Raw genomic sequence first — 11,320 nt, 5'->3', positions numbered from 1 at the left:
CAACATTGATAAAACCTAGTGTATAGTGACTTAATGAAACACAGTGGCGACTATTCGTTCAATTTGAGCCTAAAAATGGCTTAACCATAGCACTCAAGAATACAATTGACAGAACTGACTGCCATTCGTCAAAATTAAAATTATTGGGCCTAAAAATATTCGATTGTATATAGAACAAACTTATCCAACTGAAAAATAAAACAGTGGTTAAAAAGAGTGAGCCTCACATTTTGAATAAATCCCAACAATCAGGTGAACGGAGAATGTAAACAAATAGCCGCCATATTTAGGCTCAGCCAATCAAAAACGAGACCACACGTGTCACCATTGTGGTTTATTAAGTCACTGTAACCTAACACATACTGATAGTCTATATTCTAAAAATCGTATGGAAACTAAATACAGCGCTTCATTTGTGAAAAATTATCCTCAATGTTTTAATTCTCGAAAAGGCATTTTTGCATTCTTGACCCTTTGACATTGGTGAAATAAAAGTACTACTTTTTTTTTCTTCCAACAGTTAAATTGCGGACTACTGATTCGAAAAATAAGACAGACCAGAAACTCTGTACACACTTTTCAAACCTTCAGATTCTCCCCATTACGTCCTCGATAAGGGGTTATTGATATGGGTGCAAATATCGAGAAAAGCCTAAGCAGAATGGAATTTTTCGCCTTACAACTAGGGTTGAAGCAATTATTTCACAGAATAATTGATTCGCCTCTCACAATTTAACAACAATGAAACTCTCAAGAAAGTATCACCATATGGGACTCTCCAGCGCTGTCAAGTCATGACAATCTTATAAGCATTTATGAATTACAATTACGAATTGCAATTCCTTATGCGGAGAGTTCAAACGGAGACTTCAATGTATAAAAAACAATACTCATAAGCTGAAAAAAAATCATGTTATTATGGAAAAGTCGTTATGCCATTCACTATGTACCTAAGTGGATCGATTAGAAAAAAATTTTTGGATGCATAACAGCCAATTCTCTCTCACACTCCAATTTGTTTATCCACCATTGCTGTTAAAAATTTTGTTCCTTTTACCGAATATAATTTCATGAGATTAGGGTAGTATTACAATTTCTAATTCTAACACCATTCTATTGCTTTAAAAAGCCCGGCTGGCGGAACAACAAACTAAAATCAACCTTTAACGCCCCACTGTTGAAAGTATCATTTGCCAGCCCTCCATTATTGCCTTCCAATTAAGAGGGCAGTAAGTACGAGCAAGTAAATTAATTATTCAGCCAATTTCAACACCCACGATGTTGAATAAAACCACAGACCGTGCCGCATGGAGTCTTTTGCACGCACCAACCCTATCCCAAGGCAATTAATTCTTGATATCCACATCCACACCGACATAATCGTCCATTCCCGGCACTTTTTATAATTAATCAACTGCTCCAAAACTGACGTCGCAGTAGGCTGCTCCCGACGGCATTATTGGCTTGTCGCTATCGACATTTATTCGAGGTTTATCGGGCCAAAAACCATTGTAACGATGCCCTAATCTGTTTTGACACCGCGTCATGGGAAAAAATACTAAAGGGTGATTTATAATGGACGGATGGATTGGTTTTTCTTGGATGGAAATGCCGTGCTGTGTTTTTTCTGTATTAATACGTCCGAGTACTAGGGATGCATGTGAATTTAATGGAATGATAACGGAACTGTAGCAGTTTAGTGCAGCATACGTTCAAGTATACGTTTGTTGCTGTGACAGAAAGAATATTATCATTAAAGACATTTATTTTATTGTGGAGCAGATATATAGTTCATGAACAAGGTGTTCATATGTGAAACAGCGATAAAATTATAAGGCGTTTGCCAAGAAAAGTTTTTCAATTATGAAAACACATTATTCGCGAAATTATTTCTCAAACTATCTAAAATCCAAATGTCTGTCTTCATGTTCACGACACTCATCAAATGTAACATTCTAATGACGTCATCGCAAATACATATACTCTATGATGGATCCCATTCCATAGCGAATATTCTGTTTCAACTTTAACTTTTTTGGGAAATTATGTCGTAGGATCTTTTGTAATTGATGGTTACGTAAATGGGAAAATTTTCGGTAGATGCTACAAGATGCAATTATACCAGCTGTACGAAAGTTAAATGACAATTTCGAAGATAATTGGCTTAAACAGGATAGATTTCCTGCTCATACTACACTTCTAGTTCTATAATTGTCAAACAGATTTTTTTATGGTGGCCGGCCGGTAAGGATTTGACTCCACTCGACTTTTGTTGGTGGAGGAAATTGGCTCAAAAAATTAACACAAGAGACCGAAAAATTCAGAAAATTTGAGGATGAAAATATACAATAACACAAGCTCGGTAACATCATCGGTGTTGTCGAATATGTGGCCGAAGTTTCATGATCTACTCGAAATGTTTTCAAACTTTGATCAGTTGATTTCATTTTATTAATTTATAATATTTCAGAGTCTTTTTTCCTGATGTCTTGAATTTAAGACTTGTAATTATTATTTTTTCAGGTTTTTTAGGCTCAAGAGGAGATACCACCAAGTTACTGCTCAGTTCAAAATCAAATCATAGATTTTTCCTCTTACAACCACCGATTTTTATGGAGTTTTCATATTATTTCTCTGAAGAATAATCTAAATTGTAGAATGACAATATTTTTAATTAGCGAAAGAGAAAATGTTGGTATCTTTTCGTTTTACGCAAAAGAATGTTCAATGTACTAAGCACCGATATATATTCAAAATATTTGTGCAAAAAAACATTAACAATAGAGGTAACCTTTAATTTTATGAAGAAAATAAACGACCGTGGTGCAGTGCTGTCCTCTCCTCATAAGCTTCGTAAAAAGACGATATAGTGGATGTACAACTTGGTCATCGCAGGAGCGCCAGAGGGAAAATGAATAGGATACCTAATGTTTGACTACGCGGAAAGCCACATGGTGGTAATACCTCTTAAGGCCACTTAATGTTCAAAATTTTTAATTCGCTATGGCGTGTTTTGCTAACATACAACACCGATCAACATGTTTGAATCACGATAATGATGTTATCGTGAAAACATCGAAACAAAAAAAAATAATAACATATATCATTATCGTTTATTACAAAATACTAACTCAGAATTGAGATTATCTAGACCCAGTGATTCCCAAAGTGGTCCAGGATGGATTCCCAGGAATCCATGAGGGACTCGAAGGGGGTCCAAGGTGTCGTGAAGAACATATGGGGGTAAGGGAAAGTTTTTCTGGTTTTGATTGTAAATAATAAAAACATTGGCTTGTATTCACTCATCAAGCTGTGCGAAATTGCGAAGTCCAACAATTCAATCCTCAAATTGTTAATATCCAATTTTATTGTGTTATTCCAAAATATTCATCGTGGATTTCATTTCAGTGTTCTCCAAGGGTGCAATTGGCACATGATCGCCCAAAAGCTTCTCACTCCAAGTAGGTAAGTTCTTTTCTCTCAACTATACTCAGTGACAATAGAGGCCTTACAACCAGAAGGTATAATTTTGCCTACTTTATTTTTTATGGACAGAATGACCAAATTTATGGAATGCTATGATTACGATATCAAGTTTTTTTGTCATTCTGTTTGAAAAGAAAGTGGTTTATGAAACCCGAATATTAAAGTCAGTTATAGTTATTTCCCTGTTGTCAACTTATGTTAAAAAGCCATAGTTGAACGCAACAAAATGTCTCGAGTATGAGAACGGCTAATTATGACCTCGTTAACGATTTTGACAGGACAAGATGCTTATTGCATATCGAGTTTTCGCGAAAATCACTGAGTGATAATGGTTCATCCTCGTTCGTTGTAATAAGTGGACGCATTGTCTACACTGTCGTGAGAAAAAAGGACATTACGTTTGAAAATATCGAGAAATAGATATTCGAAGCTCTTCATATTTGGACAATAATAATGGACACCCTGTATATGATAGGTCGATAATTTAGGAGCAAATGCAAGGCAAATCTTTCTGTTAGAACAATTTCTGATCAAGTTTGTGTTACTTTTCCTTCTGGCAATCGGTAGAGGACTTACCGAACTACTGTTCACTCAACTTTTTGCTTTTTTCTCGAAATAAGATCTGTACCTTTGGAAAAAAATCTCTAATATTTTGCGTAATGATAGAGATATTTGAGCCTATTGAAAATATATAAAAATGTATCGGGTGATTTATCTAAGAATCCCCCATTTGTTGAATAACTCTTTTTGAGAACACCTTTATATTGGAAAATATTTTCCTAAGATGCTGAAATGAAAGTACAAGCAGCCAGCCTTTCAACGAAATCGCTAAGACTAAGGCACTATCGCTGGACCATGTGTATATATTTAAAGCAAATATTTCATGGTGAAAAATGTAATGGTACTTATGCAAAATCATAAGAAAGAGATCTATCTATCGAAGGAGGAAACTTGAGGGATTGATTCAGTCTGAGCTCTCGTCAACTCTTCAGGTTACCTGTGAATAAAATAAAGATTACCGTGATGATTTCAACCTCTGATCGGAGAAGGAACCCCTAGAAGTTGAACACGTCATACGTGTGATACAGGACGGTCTGACATAATAGGTCCGCTTGATATCACGGTGATTGTATTAAATTTGACCCAGATGCTGATGGGTCTCTGCATAATTCCATCGGGATTGTAGCGGAGGGTTGATTCAATTTGTATTTGTTCGAATTAATTTTAATGCTGCTCGTTCGCTTTCCTGTTTTATTATTGAATTTTGGTGATGAATTGGTTCCATCTGCGGCCTGGGAGTTGCTGTTGGGAGACTGGCCGGAGAGGAATGCTAAATGAATATGCAAGTAGTTTCTCTATCGTTCTAGATTAGCCGTGCTGAAATTGCTGGCCGATGTCTAGTTGGTGGATGTTTCGTTTTCAATAATGAATTTTAGACTGGAACATTTTGAGGTGGGATATATCAGGTTGGTGAAAAAGTAATTACTTTATCGCCTAATTAATGCTTTATAAAAAGTGTCACAATCATACGATTCAAATCGAATATTCGCCGTTCTATTCGATAACTTATTTCCAACGAGAATTCAACTTATAATACCCCCCTCGTTCCTATTGGCATGAAACTTGGACAACCAATTTTCATTGAAGCCAATTTTGTACCTCCAAGTGCGTTGATAATTAATATACAGAAATAGATGGTAATCACTTGGTGTCAGGTCCGGACTATAAGATGGATGTATCAGAATTTTTCATTCAACCAACCGGAGCTTCTGTCGCATTATCAAAGATGTGTTCAGCCTCGCGTTACCTCGATGAAACATGATTCTTCTCCTATCCACCAATATTGGCCGATTCTCTTTGATCGCCAGCTTCAAATGATCGAGTTGTTCACAGTGGAGGGTAGCATTGAGCGTTTGACCATGAGGAATCAGCTCATAGTATAGTATTCCTTGCCTATCTTACCAAACACACAGCAACACCTTCCTGACTGGCAATCCTGGCTTGGTCACTGCCTTGCTTCATTGACTTTCGGCTAAGAACTCTTGGCATTATCGTAAGTTAACCATTTTTCGTTTTCTGTCGCCATCCGCTTCAAGAATAGCTCCATTGTACTGGGATTCAGGAGCGATTTGTAGATAGAAATTTGGCACATGAGATTTATTGCGTCAGAACTCCTCAAAGGTCGAACATCGATCTCTTTTCTGATCCAGCGTTCTACATTGGTTCTAATCGCTTTGTAGATGACACTACCCCAGTGCTGTTGGATCCTTTGAATTGTGTAGTGTTCTGAAAGGGCTGGGTCGGCGGCATTTGAGTGGTTTACTGCGAATATTCAATTCAATATTTAATTGAACATACATGGTATTTCGATTGAAATATCGAAGTTCAACATGACAAAAACCCCAAAACCATTTTTTTTCAAATGAGGACCCATTTTTTACATATACATTTATACTGTTCTAAAATGTTTATATCCCGAGATATTTGGTAGAGTCAATTTTTTTTAGAAATTCCCTGATTTTTTTTCCAAGATTAAGGATGGAAAAATCGAATTCAATAGTGATAAGTTTTCAAATACAACTCTTTCCTTCGATGCATTTCAGAAAACGTCAATTTGATAAATCGTGTTTGTCTACGAATTTCAGCTGGGTCCAAACTATCCAAACAATTGCAACTCTCAGATCCTAGTAATTCACATATGATCATTTTGAACTAATTCCTTGATCTGACCCCAAAAATAAGAATCTAAAGTAGTGAGATCCGTTGATCGAGCTGTCCAAAGAAATTTTGTAACAAACTGTCTTCGTGAATCACCCTGTATGCACTTGAACCTTTACAAAGCCGATCTGATGTGACCAATAACGAACGTGAAATTCAAAAAAGACCTGTCAAAAAAGACCTGGAATACGAAATAACTTCTTCCCCGACCCAATACATCCGTTGAAAATCTGATTCGCTTAGAATGAAATCGAGTTCAGATCGTTCCAAACCAGATTCATGGATTGTCTCTCGTATTTGAAGAGTCACGTTAAAATAAAGAAAAAAATAGTAACTCCCAAACCACAGCTGAAACCAAAACCCAATAATAAAACAGGAAAGCTGCATTAATCGATTAATTCCAACAAATACAAACTGAAATAAGCCGATAGAATTATGTGCAGACCCATACTGCAAATTTGTAACAATCCCCGGTATCTCAAGCGAACCTAATATTACCGCCCGGGCTGTATCACACGTATGACGTTTTGCAGGGTGGGAAACGTATAAAAACCGAATGCTAGCGACGATATTAAAACTTGCCGTTAATCTGGAGCTCATGAAGCTGGAGTTATTATTTGAGAAACGCCAATAGTATAGCAGGATTTCCAGTGAATATTGTCGCGTTCCTGAATATGAATGAACAGATTAAAAAAAACGTATTCATTCGAAACGAAGGTTGGTTGTCCAGCTTTTATAATATATGTCAGATGTGATTTATTATTCACATAATATACAGTTCAGTGATCTCCAAGGGTGGACTTGGAGCATGAATAAACAATCGCTCAAAAGCTCCTAACTTCAGGTGAATACCTTCCGATATTGTGCTTGTGTTTTCATTTTTTTTAAATCTGGCGTGTTCAAAACCTTTGAATGATTATACTCTGTGACATGAAAATGGGACACCAACAATGCGTTTTTTCACTTAATTTTGGCAGAGATCATTTAGTTAACTAGTCAAAGGTAATATTTTATTAAAATGTCATTCAAAATAATATACAAGTAATGGAAAATACCTTTTTCCCATTGAAAATATGTACTTGTTGTATGTTTGGCGAGTTTTTCTCGAGCCAATTTACGAGATGCGCCCTTTTCCAGGGCTTTGGTGTTTCGTCTCGAAATTGCTGGTGGACTCGTCAGTTAGGCTATCCAGCAATCTCTGCCGAAGACATATCCTCTCACACCTTCGTGGAGAGGTGACAATGCTGCAACGCCGAAACCCCTATGAATCCGCCGGGGCCAAAGTGAAGTGTGGCGCAAAGCCCAAAGCGCCATCTGTTGAGCAGACATAGTCTCTACATATGTTTTAATTGATTTCGATATTTTCTCTGATTGCAATTCTTTGGTTTTTTTTTGTTCTTCTCGGTTTTTTGAGGATGCGATTCTGCCAAGAGTGCGAAAAAGTGAAAATTATCAACTCGAAGAATTCGATAGACTTCTGCATTATTGGATTACGTGAAGGTTCTGCAATCAAATAAATTGCTTATCGTCTTGATCGTAACTTAACCTCTGTAGTACCGAGTTATCAAGCAAAGTTTGGAGAAGGTCAAAAACGTTGCTGACGGGGAAGAAGACGTCCAAAATTGATAAATAAGGTCAAGGATCGCCATATTCTATTAATGGCATTATTTTTAAGTATAAGATCAATAGCCAATCAATGGTTATGAAACAAAGGACGTTATGTAACTCTTCGTATGGTTCAATCAGAGCTTTTGTCTTGGAGTTATTTGGATCACACCTTCTGCTTTCGCTAACGTCAGAAACATTATAACTGGATTATTATGTGAAATAAATCAAAAACTTTTGGCACTCGTTCAACTTAGATATAGTTCTGTTGCCATCATGCTACATTGAAGACTACATACATACTTATGGATGCTCTGCAGCGAAGAGAGTATTTATCAAGCAATAAGAGCCTTCTATGAAGTTTCAAGAACAATCAGTTTCAGAGACCTTTATATCCAAAAATCAAACTCTAGAAGTGATGAATGAAGTTCTCTTTAAAAAATGCTTTCATTCTGTTGATGAGTTTATGATGGTATTTCATAAAAAAAAATTATTTTGAATTGTTTTTGTGATTTTTTACTTTTCCATGTTCTGTAAGCTCCGCAAATTCGTCTTATATATGTTTATTTTCACTTACTATGTTGAATGTCTTGATGGTTGAATAAACACTGAACTAAACAAAAAAAGGTTAGTGCTACCATTTATAATTTAAGACCAACTGAACCAATTTAATTTTCCTCTGGTTTTGTCTCAGTCCAAAAATCCAAATGCTGATATTTCATCAAGAAAATCATCGAAAAAAAATAAAATCCAAGAAATCCTTATCCAGCATAGTTAACTGGTGGTTCACTGATTAGATTTTGTTTTACATAATTCTGGTGACTCGGCTCGGCATGGGTCCCTTTTCCCTTTTCTTCTTTGAGGTGGCGCTATGCAAAGAATTGACCAATCAACGGCAGGATTTATATGGTCGATTTAACCTCTAAAGGACATTGATAAATAGACCACGTCAGCGCCACCATAAGAAACGATGCGGAATCGTGTGAAATGGTACCAATACCATTGAAATCCAAGAGGGCTGGTCCTCTCAAAAGTCGCCACTTTAATCTTAAGGTTTTTGAAGGGTAAGTGAACCCGCCAGTGTTTTAGACGTCTTACTTCCATCTTATATAATAATAATTGTAATTACTCTTTATTGCATTATATTACAGATGTAGGATCTAGTTATTGTTCCCAGTAAATAATTGAGATGGTCAACAGGATGTTTGGAGACCTATTAGTTTCTTCAAGTGTCGAGGGCATGACGGTTTCAATGAATTTACAAGGAACGAATTCCTTCTTAGAAAGGAAGTGTTAATTCTTCGAGATGTCGAAGATATGTCGGGTCGATAACTCGATTGTAAATCTTAGGAGATTTACTGGGGTTAGGAAAGATCAAAGACAAGACGGTTGTACCAGATGTGTCACATCTGTGTATCAGGTTCTAGTCCTTCGAGAATAGTCGATATTCAGGGGAGGTCAGTAAGTTCCAGCGGGTAGACGAAATAAGTTGCGGTCGATAGACAGTTCAAGTTCGGTCTGATTCGAAGAATGTTCAAGGCAAGTCTAAGACGGTTCGCGGACTAGGTTAAGACGAGTCGCGAACGAGTTGAAGATGAGACGACCGAAAAACGAGTTAAAGATGAAGACGTGACATATCGAAGACTTTTCGAGTAATTAACACTCAACGAGAAGACGAAATTCAGTACAGTATAAACTGTGTTTGTACTGTGTGGTTTCGTAAATATATGTAAATAATTAAAAAGAGTTTAATTATCAATAAACCCCAACAAAGTCACGGAGAAGAAGTGGAAAGGCCAGGTAATCGAATCATACCTCTGGCCTACACAGATATATACACACTAAGTCATAATTGAAAGATACTGATATTTTGACCATTCATCTCAATTTGGAGCATATAAGCCGAAGACAGTCTAACTCGAAGTTGTTTACAGTTCAGACTGCAAAAATCTTTCATTACTATTACCAATTCGACAACACTCAAAGGTCTCAAAGCTCAGAATATGATGGCCATAAAATAACAGTTGTTATTGCGAAAACTCAAAGTGATAACATATTTGTCGAATCGCTAGTATCACTCAACATTAATAGCCATCAACCAAGAACAAAATAAATCAGTCTCTATCGCCAAATAAAAATACGTTAGTTCCAACAGTATGAAATACAGTAGAACCTCGATCATCCGGCCTAATGGAGGGGAAACGGTTCCCGGATAATCGAAAAACACGGACAATCGAAATTCCTCAAAATACGCAGAACAACTATGAAAATTAGAGAAATGTATTGGGTTCAATTATTTATTAAGCAACAAAATCAATAGAATCATAATACCATATAAAAATATACAAATGAAAAACAAATCATTGCATTGGTACCTATAATACATCGAATGTATATATTTTAGTTGAAAAAGTATGTAATTTTTGTCTGTCTTTTTATTATTCATCTTGAGACAAATGTGAGCCCGAATTTTCCTCAAGTGGAGGACATCAATATAATCCGTATCATTTTCCTGCTCTAAATAGTGCATCAGACCATTTGCAAATCTCAACGCGTCTTTGGCAGAAACAGTGTTTCTCTAATTCTGTGGTTATTCCGTTCATTCTTCCACATCTTGTAGAAGAAAATCGTGCGAGAATATATCTGAAACGCACAGTTTTCATGGATATATTTTATTATTATATGTTGGTACTCCGAACTTTCCGCCACGGCTTTATCTATCGATTCATCAATTTACCTTGAAGAAATCAGTTCACCCAACCAACATTTTTCAATGCAAAAATCACTAAATGATATTTATGGTAATATTTCATTAATTTCAATAAAAATGCAATGAATTAGAGAAAATAATGTATACTACTCGTACAGAAGGCTCATTCTACCACTCGCCCATTCAAAAACTCGCCACTTCATGGCTCGTTTTTGAATTTTGAGCTCGTGGAAGAATATCAATGCCTTCTGCACTTGTATTATGAATAATTATTTCCTGCGTGGAAAATTCTTCAACACTTTAATCGACAATCGTCTGTATCCATACAGTGGTTAGGTTGGGAAAATTTTGATGCGATTTCTGAATCATCCAGTATCTGATAACCGGGTTCATTTAAATCCGAATTTAGCCATTCCTCAACATCATCGACTAAAACATTTTCAAATTATACCAAATTATTACTATGGCGCATGCGTAATGAATTGAATCCCGGATAATCGAGTGGATGTCTGCTCGTAGGAACGGATGAGTGAAAATGTCGACGAGCACGGATTACAGAGTAAAACGGATAATAGGAGAACGGATAATCGAGGTTTTACTGTAAAGCATTCATGATATTAAACAGACTTCGTTTCCATCAAAATCAGAGCAAAAAATTCCGTCTGCACTTTACCAGTATTATATAGAAATATGCAAGAGGTCTCATATAGGATGAGATGACATTATGGGCAATCGGAATGTGAAGAATTTCCGCCTGTAAAAGTCCCTCTTCAATACGGATGATTATATGGCTTCATGCGA

This window comes from Harmonia axyridis, chromosome 5 (assembly GCF_914767665.1).
Source record: "Harmonia axyridis chromosome 5, icHarAxyr1.1, whole genome shotgun sequence".
Taxonomy (NCBI): domain Eukaryota; kingdom Metazoa; phylum Arthropoda; class Insecta; order Coleoptera; family Coccinellidae; genus Harmonia; species Harmonia axyridis.
This window is presented reverse-complemented; position numbering follows the sequence as displayed.